The 15,010-nt window shown below is 39.1% G+C and overlaps 1 protein-coding gene and 1 long non-coding RNA gene across 15 annotated transcripts in view; both read left to right on the top strand.

The window, feature by feature from the left end:
• LOC138761675 (double-stranded RNA-specific editase 1-like) overlaps positions 1-15,010 on the top strand; it is a 400,374-nt gene that overhangs the window by 115,518 nt on the left and 269,846 nt on the right. The window lies entirely within an intron of this gene.
• On the top strand, positions 1,087-13,112 carry LOC138761676 (uncharacterized). The gene is made up of 3 exons (XR_011356425.1): positions 1,087-1,131; positions 10,603-10,650; positions 12,622-13,112. It is a non-coding gene; the product is annotated as an uncharacterized lncRNA (long non-coding RNA).

A 15,010-nucleotide genomic window follows, 5' to 3' on the forward strand; every position in this document is an offset into this window, starting at 1 on the left:
TTTCCTTATTATATTCTTTAACTCCTTGAAGAATTTCTCTGTCAGTTGTATTGGCAGTGCCTGAAATAAGTATAATATCCTTGGAAAAATGTTCATTTTAATACAGTTTATCCTTCCTATTAGTGTTAGTGGTAAATCTTTCCAATGCTCTAAATCGTCCTGTAATTTTTTCATTAGTGGATAATAATTGAGTTGATATAGTTGGCCGAGCTTTTTGTTTATTTGTACACCTAGGTATCTTATTGCTTGCATTTGCCATCTAAATGGTGATTCCTTCTTAAATTTTGAGAAATCCGCATTATTCATAGGCATTGCCTCACTTTTATTTACGTTTATCTTGTAACCCGACACTTCTCCATATTCCTTCAATTTCTTATATAATTCTTTTATTGATAGTTCTGGTTCTGTTAAGTACACTTTAACATCATCCGCAAATAAACTGATTTTATATTCCTTGTCTTTTATTTTTATTCCTTTTATATTATTTTCTGTTCTTATCAATTCTGCTAGTGGTTCTATAGCTAACGCAAACAATAAAGGTGATAGTGGGCATCCCTGCCGTGTTGACCTGTTTTGGTTAAATTGCTTTGATACATGTCCATTTACTGTCACTTTCGCTAACGGTCCCTTATATAATGCTTTAATCCAATTAATATACTTCTCCGGTAAACTGAATTTTTGCAATACTTTGAACAAATAATTCCATTCTACTCTGTCAAAGGCCTTCTCTGCGTCTAAAGCAACTGCTACTGTAGGTGCTTTATTCCCTTCTACTGCATGAATTGTTAATAAATTTACAAATATTGTCTGTTGTGTTTCTTTTTTTGATAAATCCAGTTTGGTCTAAATTTACAATTTTCGGTACATACTCTGCTAATCTGTTTGCTAATAGTTTAGTTATTATCTTATAATCTGTGTTAAGTAAAGATATTGGTCTATATGACGCTGGTGTGAGTGGATCTTTCCCTTGCTTTAGTATTACTGTAATTATTGCTGTTTTACATGAATCTGGTAAGCTTTGTGTTTTATCAATCTGGTTGATTACTTCCAGGAGGGGCGGAATTAATAAGTCTTTAAATGTTTTGTAGAATTCTATTGGGAATCCATCCTCTCCTGGTGTCTAATTATTTGGTAATTTTTTTATTATCTCTTGTATTTCTACTATTCCAAATGGCTCTGTTAATTTATTTTGTTCCTCTATTTGTAGTTTTGGTAGTTCAATTTTAGTCAGAAATTCATCTATTTTCCCTTCGTTTTCAGTTCGGTATAATTGTTCATAGAATTCTCTAAAGTTTTCCTTAATTTCTTTTGGATTATATGTAATTTGTTTGTCTTTTTTCCTTGATGCCAATACCATTTTCTTAGCTTGTTCTGTCTTAAGCTGCCATGCTAGGATTTTGTGCGTTTTTTCACCTAGTTCATAATATTTCTGTTTTGTCTTCATTATATTCTTCTCCACCTTATATGTTTGTAGTGTTTCATATTTTATTTTTTTATCTGCCAATTCTCTTCTTTTAGTTGTATCTTCCTTCATTGCTAATTCTTTTTCTATATTTACTATTTCCCTTCCCAACTGCTCTGTTTCCTGATTATAGTCCTTCTTCATCTTGGTTACATAACTTATTATTTGCCCTCTAATGAATGCTTTCATTGCATCCCATAGTATAAACTTATCTTCCACTGATTCCGTATTTATTTCAAAATACATTTTTATTTGTTTTTCAATAAATTCTCTAAAATCCTGCCTTTTAAGTAACATGGGGTTTAATCTCCATCTATACATTCTTGGAGGGATGTCCTCTAACTTTACTGACAATATTAAGGGTGAATGGTCCGATAGTATTCTAGCTTTATATTCTGCTTTTCTTACTCTATCTTGCATACGAGCTGATAACAAAAATAGGTCTATTCTTGAGTATGTTTTATGTCTAGCCAAGTAATATGAATATTCCTTTTCCTTTGGGTGTTGTTTCCTCCATATATCCAAAAGTTGCATTTCTTCCATCGATTTAATTATAAATTTGGTTACTTTGTTCTTTCTATTAATTTTTTTCCCAGTTTTGTCCATATTTGAATCCAAATTCAGGTTGAAATCCCCTCCTATTAATATGTTCCCTTGCATATCTGCTACCTTCAAAAAGATATCTTGCATAAACTTTTGATCTTCTTCGTTAGGTGAATATACATTGAGTAGATACCAAAACTCCGAATATATCTGACATTTTATCATTACATATCTCCCTGCTGGATCTATTATTTCCTCTTCTATTTTAAATGGCACATTTTTACTAATTAATATAGCTACTCCTCTTGCTTTTGAATTATACGATGCTGCTGTTACATGTCCTACCCAATCTCTCTTTAATTTCTTGTGCTCCAATTCAGTTAAATGTGTTTCTTGCACAAATGCTATATCAATTTTTTATTTTTTCAGTAAATTTAGCAGTTTCTTCCTTTTAATTTGGTTATGTATTCCATTAATATTTAAAGTCATATAGTTCAACGTAGCCATTTTATACTTTGTTTATCTTCCCTTTCCGTTTCTCCATCATTACCTTTCCTTCTCATCCATTTCTGTTTTCTTGTTTTGAACCCTTTATAAGACAACATTCCTAAAACATCAAACATTTTCCTTATTCTCCTATTTAAAACTTCTTTAGCCCCAATCTCTCCTTCCCCTCCTGAGTTGTCCTTTATCCCTTGTCGGACAACCACATCTCCCCTCTCCATTTGGATTTGCGAATTCACTTGCAAGCGTCAGCTGATTTTGCAGTGACCGCAACTCCTCTCCACCCAGCCCCCCCAGAAAAGATTTCACTTTTCATATGTAACAAAGGTCACTCTTTTAATTCCCTCCCTCTATTCCATTTCCTTCCCTTATTAATTCTTGTCTATACTATCTATATTTTCCTCTAAATACGGATACATTCATGTATGCACATTATACATATACACACATATACCTCTTTACCCACATACATATAAATCGTGGTCATTTTTACTCTTATTACATATCTTCATCTCTCTAGTTGTTTTGTAGTTGTTCTGCAAATTTCCTTGCTTCCTCTGGATCCGAGAATAGTTTTTTTTTCCATAAGATCGTTTTCGATGTATTGAACTCCTTTCTCTTCTTCAGGAGTTCAAAACTTATGTGTCTTTTTAGTTCGCAGTCTTTTGTACTCTCGTTACACGTCTTCATCCCTCAGTCTATTTTGTTCTGCAAATTTTCGTGCTTCCTCTGGATCCGAGAATAGTTTGTTTTGTTGTCCTAGAATAAATATTTTCAATACCGCTGGATGCTTTAGTATAAATTTATACCCTTTCTTCCATAAAATCGCCTTTGCTGTATTGAACTCCTTTCTCTTCTTCAGGAGTTCAAAACTTATATCTGGATAAATGAAGATTTTTTGCCCTTTGTACTCCAGTGGCTTGTTGCCCTCTCTTACTTTTTCCATTGTCTTCTCCAGTACCTTTTCTCTTGTAGTATATCTTAGGAATTTTACTAAAATAGATCTTGGCTTTTGTTGTGGTTGTGGTCTAAAGGCCACTGCTCTATGTGCCCTTTCTATTTCCATTTCTTGCTGTAGTTCTTGACATCCTAGGATCCTGGGGATCCAATCTTGTATAAACTCTCTAATATTCTTGCCTTCTTCATCTTCCTTAAGGCCCACTATCTTTATGTTATTTCTTCTGTTATAATTTTCCATTATATCTATTTTCTGAGCTAACAGTTCTTGTGTCTCTATAACTTTTTGACCTCACCAAAGCCTTCGACACCGTGAGCAGGAAAGGGCTTTGGCAAATACTAGAGCGCATCGGATGTCCCCCAAAGTTCCTCAACATGATTATCCAACTGCACGAAAACCAACAAGGTCGGGTCAGATACAGCAATGAGCTCTCTGAACCCTTCTCCATTAACAATGGCGTGAAGCAAGGCTGTGTTCTCGCACCAACCCTCTTTTCAATCTTCTTCAGCATGATGCTGAACCAAGCCATGAAAGACCCCAACAATGAAGACGCTGTTTACATCCGGTACCGCACGGATGGCAGTCTCTTCAATCTGAGGCGCCTGCAAGCTCACACCAAGACACAAGAGAAACTTGTCCGTGAACTACTCTTTGCAGATGATGCCGCTTTAGTTGCCCATTCAGAGCCAGCTCTTCAGCGCTTGACGTCCTGCTTTGCGGAAACTGCCAAAATGTTTGGCCTGGAAGTCAGCCTGAAGAAAACTGAGGTCCTCCATCAGCCAGCTCCCCACCATGACTACCAGCCCCCCCACATCTCCATCGGGCACACAAAACTCAAAACGGTCAACCAGTTTACCTATCTCGGCTGCACCATTTCATCAGATGCAAGGATCGACAATGAGATAGACAACAGACTCGCCAAGGCAAATAGCGCATTTGGAAGACTACACAAAAGAGTCTGGAAAAACAACCAACTGAAAAACCTCACAAAGATAAGCGTATACAGAGCCGTTGTCATACCCACACTCCTGTTCGGCTCCGAATCATGGGTCCTCTACCGGCACCACCTACGGCTCCTAGAACGCTTCCACCAGCGTTGTCTCCGCTCCATCCTCAACATCCATTGGAGCGCTCACACCCCTAACGTCGAGGTACTCGAGATGGCAGAGGTCGACAGCATCGAGTCCACGCTGCTGAAGATCCAGCTGCGCTGGATGGGTCACGTCTCCAGAATGGAGGACCATCGCCTTCCCAAGATCGTATTATATGGCGAGCTCTCCACTGGCCACCGTGACAGAGGTGCACCAAAGAAAAGGTACAAGGACTGCCTAAAGAAATCTCTTGGTGCCTGCCACATTGACCACCGCCAGTGGGCTGATAACGCCTCAAACCGTGCATCTTGGCGCCTCACAGTTTGGCGGGCAGCAGCCTCCTTTGAAGAAGACCGCAGAGCCCACCTCACTGACAAAAGGCAAAGGAGGAAAAACCCAACACCCAACCCCAACCAACCAATTTTCCCTTGCAACCGCTGCAATCGTGTCTGCCTGTCCCGCATCGGACTGGTCAGCCACAAACGAGCCTGCAGCTGACGTGGACTTTTTACCCCCTCCATAAATCTTCGTCCGCGAAGCCAAGCCAAAGAAGAAGAAGAAGAAGAAGAAGATAACTTTTTTATTAGATTCCTCCAATTTCTTTTTAAGTCCTCTACCTCCATTTCTACTGCTGCTTTCTTCTTAAATCATTAAATCTTGCGCTTGCCATTCTTTAAATGACTCCATGTATTCTTTAATAAGAGAAAGTATATCCTTTATCTTGCCTTTCCCTTCTTCTTCTATTTCACTGTACTCTTCGTTGTCTTCTATGTTCTCCTCTTGCTGCAGGTGTTCTGCAGCTGTCATTGCCGGCTGTGGAGATCGACTCCCCAGCTGGTCACCCCTCCCGTCGGTGTGTTTTTTTGCATGCGCATTGCGCATGCGCGAGGAGTCTCGCATGCGCGGTTGCGCACTTTTACTCGGCTCAGCGAGCCATTTTTGTAGTCCACTTTCTACCGACCTGAGGGAGCGGGTTTCTCTCTCCACCGTGGGCCTCTTCGAACAGGTAAGGCCTTCTCCTTCTTCTTCCGTTGTCTTCTCTTCCTCTCTTCTTACCGTTGATTTCGATTTTTCTTTTTTCGTCGCCATCTTCTTTCCACCTTTATACTCACTTTTCTTTAATTTTTATTTTTGTGCCTTTGTGTTTTCCTTTGTTTTTTCCGACTTTTCTGGAGAGGGTTGGAGTTCACCGTCCGGCCACTACTCCATCACGTGACTCCTCCCAACACACCAGTCTTAACAACACTATCAACTCTGTTCTTCCACGCAACTTAGAATCCTTCCATTAACATATTCTACCTTCAAATTTGACCTCTTATAATGAATCATTTCACACTTTTCTGGGTTAAATTCTATCTGCCACTTCTCAGCCCAGCTCTGCATCCTATCAATGTCCCACTCTGACCTTTGACAGCCCTCCAGACTATCCACAATACCACCAACCTTTGTGCCATCCGCATATTTGCTAACCCACCCTTGCATTTCTTCATCCAGGTCATTTATAAAAATCACAAAGAGGAAAGGTCCCAGAACAGATCCCTGTGGAACACCACTGGTCACTGACCTCCATGCAGAATACAAACCATCTTCAATCACCCTCAGCCTTCTGTGGGTAAGCCAAATAGCATGACCTCCTTAGATCCATACTTCCCTACTTTCAAATGAGCTTGCATGAGAACCTTGTCAAATGCTATATATTAATCCATATTCTCTCTATCAACTGCTCTACCTTCATCAATTTTCTTTGTTACATCCTCAAAGAAATCAATTAGGCATATGAATCATGGCTTTCCCCTGACGAAGCTATGCTGACTATCCTCAATCATATTACGCCTCTCTAAATATTTATATCCTGTCTCTCAGGATCTTTGTCAACAACTTGCCCACTGCTAAAGTCTCACTGGTCCATAATTTCTTTGGTTATCTCTGCTGCCTTTCCTGAACAGAGAGACAGCATTCATAACCCTTCAATTCTGCAGAACTTAAATTTGGCACATGTACTGTCAATTTTTCTTCACCAATGTGGGCTTCCTTCTCAACTCTATTCTGATCCTGGCCTGATAGCACAGATGTTCTTGAAATTCCACTAATTAGGGTGTACCTCCATAGAATGGTGCCAATTGAATTATCAGGACTGGAAATGCAAGGTCCGGAAAGTCTATAGAGGAGCAGATGAATTTGCAGGACACTGATCTAAAGGCTGTAAAGCAGATTGTAAACCATTTGGTTCATTCATGGTAAATGGCAAGGCACTAAAGAGTGCAGTAAAACAGAGGGATATGGGAATACAGATACATAATTTCATGAAAGATGCATCACAGGTAGATAGAGTTGTAAAAAGAGCTTTGGCATTTTGGCCTTCATAAAGATGCACCACCAATGACCTTGCACTCAATGCCACCAAAACTAAGGAGGTGATTGTTGACTTCAGGAGGGGAAAGCCAGAGGTATACAATCTAGTGATCATTGGGATCACTAGGTAGAGAGAGTGAGCAAATTTAAATTCTTGAGAGTCATCATCTCAGAAGATGTTTTGAGAACCCAACCTGCTATTGGCATCATGAACAAACCACTTCAGCTCCTCAACTTCCTCAGGAGTTTGCGGAGGTATAACACCATAAATCATTGCAAATTTCTACAGATGTGTGGAAAGTGTGCTGACGAGCTGTGTAACTGTATGATATGGGGACATCAATACCCTTGAGCTTAGAGCACTCCAAAATGTAGTGGACACAGCCCAGGACATCAGAGGCAAAACCCTTCTCATTAGATTCTACAGGGTATTTCATCTTGTATTCATATGTGTGTGTTCTTAGACAACACATGGATGAAGGAAAAGGTTTTTTTTCTTTCAAGTTGTTGTAAACTGCACCATGAGGCATGCCAGGAGGTTGCAAGTCTCCATTACAGATCCTGCACACTGTGTGTTGGCCCCCTGCTGGCAGCCAAGTCTAATTAACCAGTAAGGCCTGATCACTATCATTACATCTCTCTTTCTTAAAACAAAAATAGCTTTCTTTTAATTCGCATGTTTTCTTTGTATAACTACAATTTTAACTTTAACACCAATAACTTAGATTTTCATTATTATCAACAATGTTAACATTTTTAAAATTTGTGTTTTCACATTTACATACACTAAAAGTTGAAGAGCAAATAAAGATAGTGCTACCTCAATCTATTACAGGAGTTTTTTTTAAAATAGTCCTTACCTTGACATTTGAATAGGTCAGCGCCTACCTTTTGGTAAGGTCTGTATGGTGCTGGGTGTGGCTTTAGTGGTTCTGCAGGATTGCTTGCTTGATATTTCTGGCATATTGTACAGTTTGACATTTCATTTGTTATATCATTGTTGATTTTTGGCCAGTACATCACCTCTCGTGCTCTTTTCTTACACTTTTCGATTCCAAGATGTCCTCCATGGATCCTTTTTTAGCATCTCTTTTCTCGGGCTCTTTGGGATAAGGATTTTTCTTCCTTTGTATATGATGTCTTCAACTACTGATAGTTCCACCCTGCAATTCCAGTTCTCTGAAACATCAGGTGAGCAGTCTTGCTTCATGTGGGGCCATCCATCCAAGATGTTTTTTCTCAGTTGTCTCGGTGTTTCATCTTTGTTTGTCTCTGCCTTTATGAGTTCCATTTTTGCATCTGATATGGACAGAGCACTTGTGATTATGTCCACGAAGGCATTCACTTCTTCATCATTTTGGTGTTGGCGAGCTCTCTTGTGTCAACAGCACAAGACAACGTGTCTGCTGTGTATATTAGCTTACCCGGAGTGTATGCCACATTCAGTGTATAGCATTGCAGCTTAATCATCATTCTTTGTATTCTAAGTGGACATTCATTTAATGGCTTTTGGAACAATGCAATCAAGGGCTTATGGTCAGTCTCTAAACTAATTGCTTGTCCTGACACAAGCTGATGAAATCTTTCACAGGCGTGTACAATGCTGAGCAGCTCCTTTTCAATTTGAGCGTATCACATCTCCGTGTCTGTCATTGAGCGTGATGCTTATGCAATTGATTGCCAGTCATCATATTTTTGCAGAAGAACTGCACCGAGCCCACTGAGATGTGTCTGATGATATTTTAATGGGTCTCGCTGGATTGTAAAACCTCAGAACATGTTCCTTTGTAAGCAGTTTCTTTAGTTCCCTCCATGACTTTTCATGGTCATGATTCCACTCCCATTCAATGTTCTTTTCTGTTCGTCTTCTCAATGGAGCCGTCTTTTATGAGAGGTTGGAGATGAATTTACCCATATAGTTGACCAGTCCATTAAACCTCTTGTCTGTCCTTTTTGCATTGTGGCCATGGCATGTTCCCAATGGCAGACACCTTTCTGGGATCTGGTCTAATGCCCTTACTGCCAATAATATCTCCTACAAATGTTATTTCTGTCACCCCAAGCTGGCATTTCTCTCTATTCAGCTTCAGGTTTGCTTTCCTTGTTGCTTCCAGCACTTTCCTTAATCTCTCATCGTGCTCCATTCACATGGTTCCCCATACTGTCATGTCATGCATTGAGGTATCAACTCTGTCCAGGTGCTCATATGGATAGTTTTGTGATACACATCAAGAGCTGAGGCAATTCCGAATAGTAACCTTAGGAATCTGTATCTGCCAAATGGACTATTGAACATGCACAGTCTTGAATTTGCTTCATCCAATTTTAACTGCCAAAATCCTGATGATGCATCCAACTTGATGAAAAATTTTGCATTTGCAAAGTGACATGACTTATTCATGCATCAGAAGCTTAAAGTGTTCTCTCTTTATTGCTCTGTTTTTTGGATCCAGGCAAATTCTAAGCTTTCCATTTCTTTTTGTCCACAGCAACGAGTGAACTTACCCACTCCATTGGCTCATCTATCTTCTGAATCAAGTTCAGGCTTTCCATCCTGTCCAACTCAGCCTTTAGTTGCGTTTGAAGTGTAAATGGAACTTTTCTGCATAGATGTATTATTGATGGCACACGTTTATCTACTCTGATCGTGTGTTCTCCTGTAAGGCAGCCTAGACCCTGAAATAGGTCATTGTACTCTTCCATGAGTTCATCATAGACTATCTCTCCTTCGGTTTCCACAAGGAGGACTTTTGTTTTAACTCTGGTTCAATTTCTCAAAGGCTGTTAAACCTAGTATTGCCTGTACATCCTTTGGTACCCACGATGAATGCTAGCATGTGCTCTTTGTCCTTGTGTTTCACTTTGACCATGCACTCTCCTTGCACGGGTATATCAGTACCTGAATATCCTGTCACCTTCACTTTTGTTTCATATCTTGGTCTAATCTTCTTAAAATCAGTCTCTAATATTACATTAATTTGTGCTCCAGTATCCAATTTAACTGAAATGTATGTATCATTCACTTTTAATTGCAACATCCAGTTTCTGTTTTCTTTCTTGTTCTCCATCACAACATCTACAGAAAATTCCTCTATCTCCCTTTCATCTACTGCATGAACCTTGCTTTGTTGCACTTGGTTCCTACAGCAACAGGCATAATGGTTGCTTTTGTTGCACATATAGCATGTTTTACCATATGCTGACAGTTTTTTGGTGTTGTGTACTGCATCAACGACATGGCTTTTGATTGTCCTCTCCACTTTTTCTTAGCTGGCCACGCCTCTCTTTCCACTTTGGCACACTTTTTGTCAAATGGCTTGTCTGTTCTTGCTCACTGCTTCCATGTTGTAGCTAGTTTCACTCTTTTGCCTGCATTTTTACAGTTTCTGTAGCCCTACAGAATGTTATGGCTTTTTCCAGGTTGAGACTTTGCTCTCTTAACTGTCTTTCCCTTAGACTATTATCTGGAATACCACACACAAGTCTGTCTTTTATCAGTGAGTCGATCAGTCCACCAAATTCACACATTTTGCTTCTGTTTCTCAATTCAGCCGCATACTGATCAATACTTTCTTCCGTTTTCTGTATATATGTGAACAATGTGTGCCTCTCAAACATCACGTTACGTTTAGGTATGCAGTATGCCTAAAACTGTTCCATTATTTTTTACAGTTTCATTTTGTCTCCTTCAGCAGCAAATGTGAAGTTGAAACATTTCTGGGCTTCATCACCCACGACATGTAAGAAAACCGATGCTTTCACTTTTCTCGTCAGCTTCGACTGTCACTAAATACAAATCTGTTCCAATTTTCAGCCACATTACCTGTCAGCTGAAGTTTCACTGGTGGGTGTAATCCTTCCATTTTTAACTGTGTTAGTTTCTCTTCACTTATCAGTTGCTGACTTTAGATTTAAAGTATTTCCTTTTAATTTCCTTCATTCTACTTCTGACATGTTTCATCTTGTATTCGTAAGTGTGAGTTCTCGGACAACACATGGATGAAGGAAAAGATTCTTTACTTTAAAGTTGTTGTAAACAGCACCATGAGGCATGCCATGAGACTGCAAGCCTCCATTACAGATCCTGTATACTGTGTGTCAGCCCCTTGCTGGCAGCCAAGTCTAATCAAACAGTAAGTCATTGCTAGTTGCATTGCAACCATGATGACTATCGTTACACAGGGACCACTGCTGTCAGAGAACAGAAGCAATCACCAAGGATCCACACCACCCAGCACACGCTCTGCTCTCGCTGCTGCCATCAGGAAAGAGGTATAGGTGCCACAAGACTTGCACCACCAGGTTCAGGAACAACTGCTACCCCTCTACCATCAGACTCCACAACAACAAACTCAACCAGGGACTTGTTTGAGGACTCTTACTTATGCAGTTTAGCGATTTAAAAAATAAATAAATAAATAGATAAATAAATTAAAAAAAATTCTGTTTTGCGCAGTCAGTTTGTTCACATTCGTTAACTGTTTCCAGTTTGCATGTATACACTGTATTTTTTTTTTGCACTACCAATAAGTGGTAATTCTGCCTCACCTGCAGAAAATGAATCTCAGGGTTGTATGTGATGTTATGTGTGTTTTCTCACAGTAAATCTGAATCTATATCTAAGTTTTGATTTTCAGAGTTGGGATGTAATGGTAAAATTGTATAAGATATTGGTGAGGCCAAATTTGGAGTATTGTGTGCCGTTTTAGTCACCCAACTACTGGAAAGATATCAATAAGATAGAAAGTGTGCAGAAAAGATTTATTGCTTTGACTTAAGGAACTGAGATACAGGGAAAAGTCAAACAGATTAGGATTTTATTCCCTGAGGGGATATTTGATAGAAGTATTTAAAATTATGAGTGGGATAGACAGAGTAAATGTATATAGACTTTTTTCCACTGAGGGTAGGTGAGAACCAGAGGACTTGGGTTGAGAGTGAAAGGGGAAATGTAAGGGGGAACTTTTTCACACACAGTGGCGGGATTGTGGAATGAGCTGCTAGCTGAAGTGGTGAATGTGGGCTCAATTTTAGCATTTAAGAAGAATTTGGACAGGTACCTGGAGGACTTTGGACTGGGAAACAAAATGGATCAGCACAGACTAAAAGGGCTGAAGAGGCCTTTTTCTGTGTTGTAATGCTCTATGGTTCTATTTGCTGAACTTTCAACAATTTTGATGTGCTGACATCAACTGGTGAGAAAGACTTGGACTAATGAAGAAAAGTTACTTTTGCAAAACTTTAAAGTAACTATAGGCATGATCTATACCTCAGTTGCTGGCTTTAGGAAAGGTGGAACAGTTGAGAGTTTTTTGTGCTTTTGCAACTGCAATATGAATTGTTCCTGGTTGTTTTATTGCTTAGAGTAAATTTGTTGACCATTTTTAATGGGGAAATAAATAAACACTTCAATAAAGTAATTGCAGAATGCAAATTGATCCATAGCCCAGGGGGTTAATTGAAATAGCAAGGCCTTGCTTGAATCCAGGTACAGGGAGTCCCGGGTTATGAACATCTGACTAACTGACAACTCATACAGATGAACAAATTGTGCCCTCAATTGGTGCATGCGCATAATGTTACCTCATGAATGCCCCTTCCAGTTGTAAGACATTGATGGAACGAGAGTGTTAAATTTTAATCATGATTTTTTAAAAACATTTTTGATCTATCTAAACTGTTTTAAGATATTTCATTAATTTTTTTTGCAGTACTAAGACAAACATTTGACTAACTGATCCTCAATAAGAACTGTATGTATCTGTTCCAACTTATCTACAATTTCAAATTAAAGACCAACGGAGGAATGGATCTCATTTGTAACCCAGGGACTTGTATTTTCAGCTGTATTTGTTTGGTGATTGTTGTGCTTGAATTTTGAAGTCTGGATGTTTAGGAGGGTCAGAACTCCTGCATTATTGAGAACCCCCAAATTTGACAAGTAGGATCTGTTTATTACTAGCAATTTAAAAAGTGTATAAAATTATTATGAATGCCAATTAGCTCAGAATGATGCTCTGTTCGAGAAAAGCATGGAACAAAAAAAAATTGAAGATGCTTGATCTAATTTGGTTCAAGAATTCATGATTTTTGAGTTGTATTTGCATAATAATTAACTGGTGGAAGACAGATGATGATTCCAAATAAAGTATCCAAAGTGTTTGTTGAAATGTAATCTGTAAATCCAATGACTTGTTCTGTTTGCTCACCTTTTGTATATGATTAAAATACAAGAAGTGAATTTAAAACTCTGATCTTATTCCAGATTATTCACTGGATGTGTTTGTTGTGATGGCAACAGTCCTTGTTATGAAGCATAAAGTAGGAGTTATCATTTGATCTTTTTAATTGATCCTAAATATGAAATTATAACAAAGAAATTTACAATGAATTTAGGAGTGAAATTAACAGGGTGGTGATGCTAAACCCATCCCTCGAGTGCTCTGCAACAGTTGAACAAGAAACCAAGCATTTTTGGGATGGGGTGCATTTATAAAGAAGGTAAATTTCCAGAAATTCACGTCACACAAGTTGAAAAATATTTTGAAGTAGAAACTTGTTATTTCCAGATTGAAGGTGTTTGTGGTTTCAGTAACATGAGGGTCACCTGCAAACCTTCCAAGCATTAGTATGTGGATCTGGTTCAATTTTGTCAATGAAGGGCCTTTTGGCTTATTGGTGGATTTTTATCTCCATGTCATTCTGCTCTTCTTTTCCTTTATTCCTTGATTCCCTGAAGCTTGATCTCTGTCTTGAATATGCAGAAAGACCAAATCCTCGGAGAACGTAGAATAGCACAGGAACAGGTCCTCTGGACCTCATCCTGAAGTAGAGAATTCTAAAGGTTGACTACCTCATCTCATTTGAGTTTCCAGTGCCTGCAATTTCTCTTATCTTCTCTCAGTACAGATTGAGTGACCCCTTTCAATTTGAGTCTAACTGCTCAGCCTGTTGAAGGAGACGATGACAGTTGAAACCTGCTGGGCTTAATATTGTTTGGGCTGGGCCTCCTTATATTTTTCTGAATGTGATCCACAAATAAAAAGGTTTGGCCATCCCTGTGATGAAGGCATCAATCTGATGATTCATGAGTTGTCAGTTGTCATCACAGCAGAGCAATCTGATAAATTGGAAGAACAGCACAGATTAAAATGACATCTGAAATAAATGAAATTAGTTAAGATCCAGAAGCATGAGTTGACCCTGCAACAAGACCACAGTTGATCCCATCTTAGACTTCAAGATTCCTTGATTGTCATGTAGTAAACAGATGTAATATTACAGGAAATTTGCTTTTGTCTGCAGTAAGGCTGACAGGTTCACCATCAGCAGAAATTTCCAGGCACCTCTTACAGTCGGAGAAAGAGAAGAAAAAGAGAGTCCTCTCAGAGTCACTGAATGTCTATGGATTCACCTCCGGCAGTCCCGCAGCCTTAGACCTCAGTCCAAACCATCAGCAACCCAAGCTCCAGATCTAACCTTCCAACATGATCAGGAAGCCTTCAGTGACCTTGGCACCCTCTACAAGTGACAACGCCACTTCACTGCTCTTTACCTTAACTTGCAACCCCCCTGCAGTTTGTTTCATCAGTCTTCAATTTAAAGACTGTGAAGTACTCTGAATCGGTGTCTGGAATACAACATTCCAAAGACTTGCTATTTTCTGAGAGATGAATTTTTTCTCTGTCTAAAATGGGCATCTTCCATTTTGAAACTATGGCTCTCATTCCTGATATGTCCATGTGGGGAATCTCAGCATCCATTCTGTTAACTTCCTTCAAAATCTTACATTTCATTAAGATCATTAGTTGTTCTTGTGTGCTGCAATAAGTTTTGACCCAATCTTGTTCAACCTTTAATGAGAACATAGCAAATAGGAGTTGACCAATTTAGTAAGATCATGGCTGAGCCAGTCTTGGCTTGAACACCACTTTCTGACTCTTCCACCCTGTTTCCCCCCCACTTTCTCTTTTTGTCCAGGCTGCTTTACTTTCTTTACCTATCAACCCCTTTGTCCCATGAATCAACATATTGATCACCTTTACAAGCATATTCTTGAATTGTAGAGGTCAACAGTGCAAAATACTCCATGTTTAGTCT

Source organism: Narcine bancroftii, chromosome 4 (assembly GCF_036971445.1).
Source record: "Narcine bancroftii isolate sNarBan1 chromosome 4, sNarBan1.hap1, whole genome shotgun sequence".
Lineage (NCBI taxonomy): Eukaryota > Metazoa > Chordata > Chondrichthyes > Torpediniformes > Narcinidae > Narcine > Narcine bancroftii.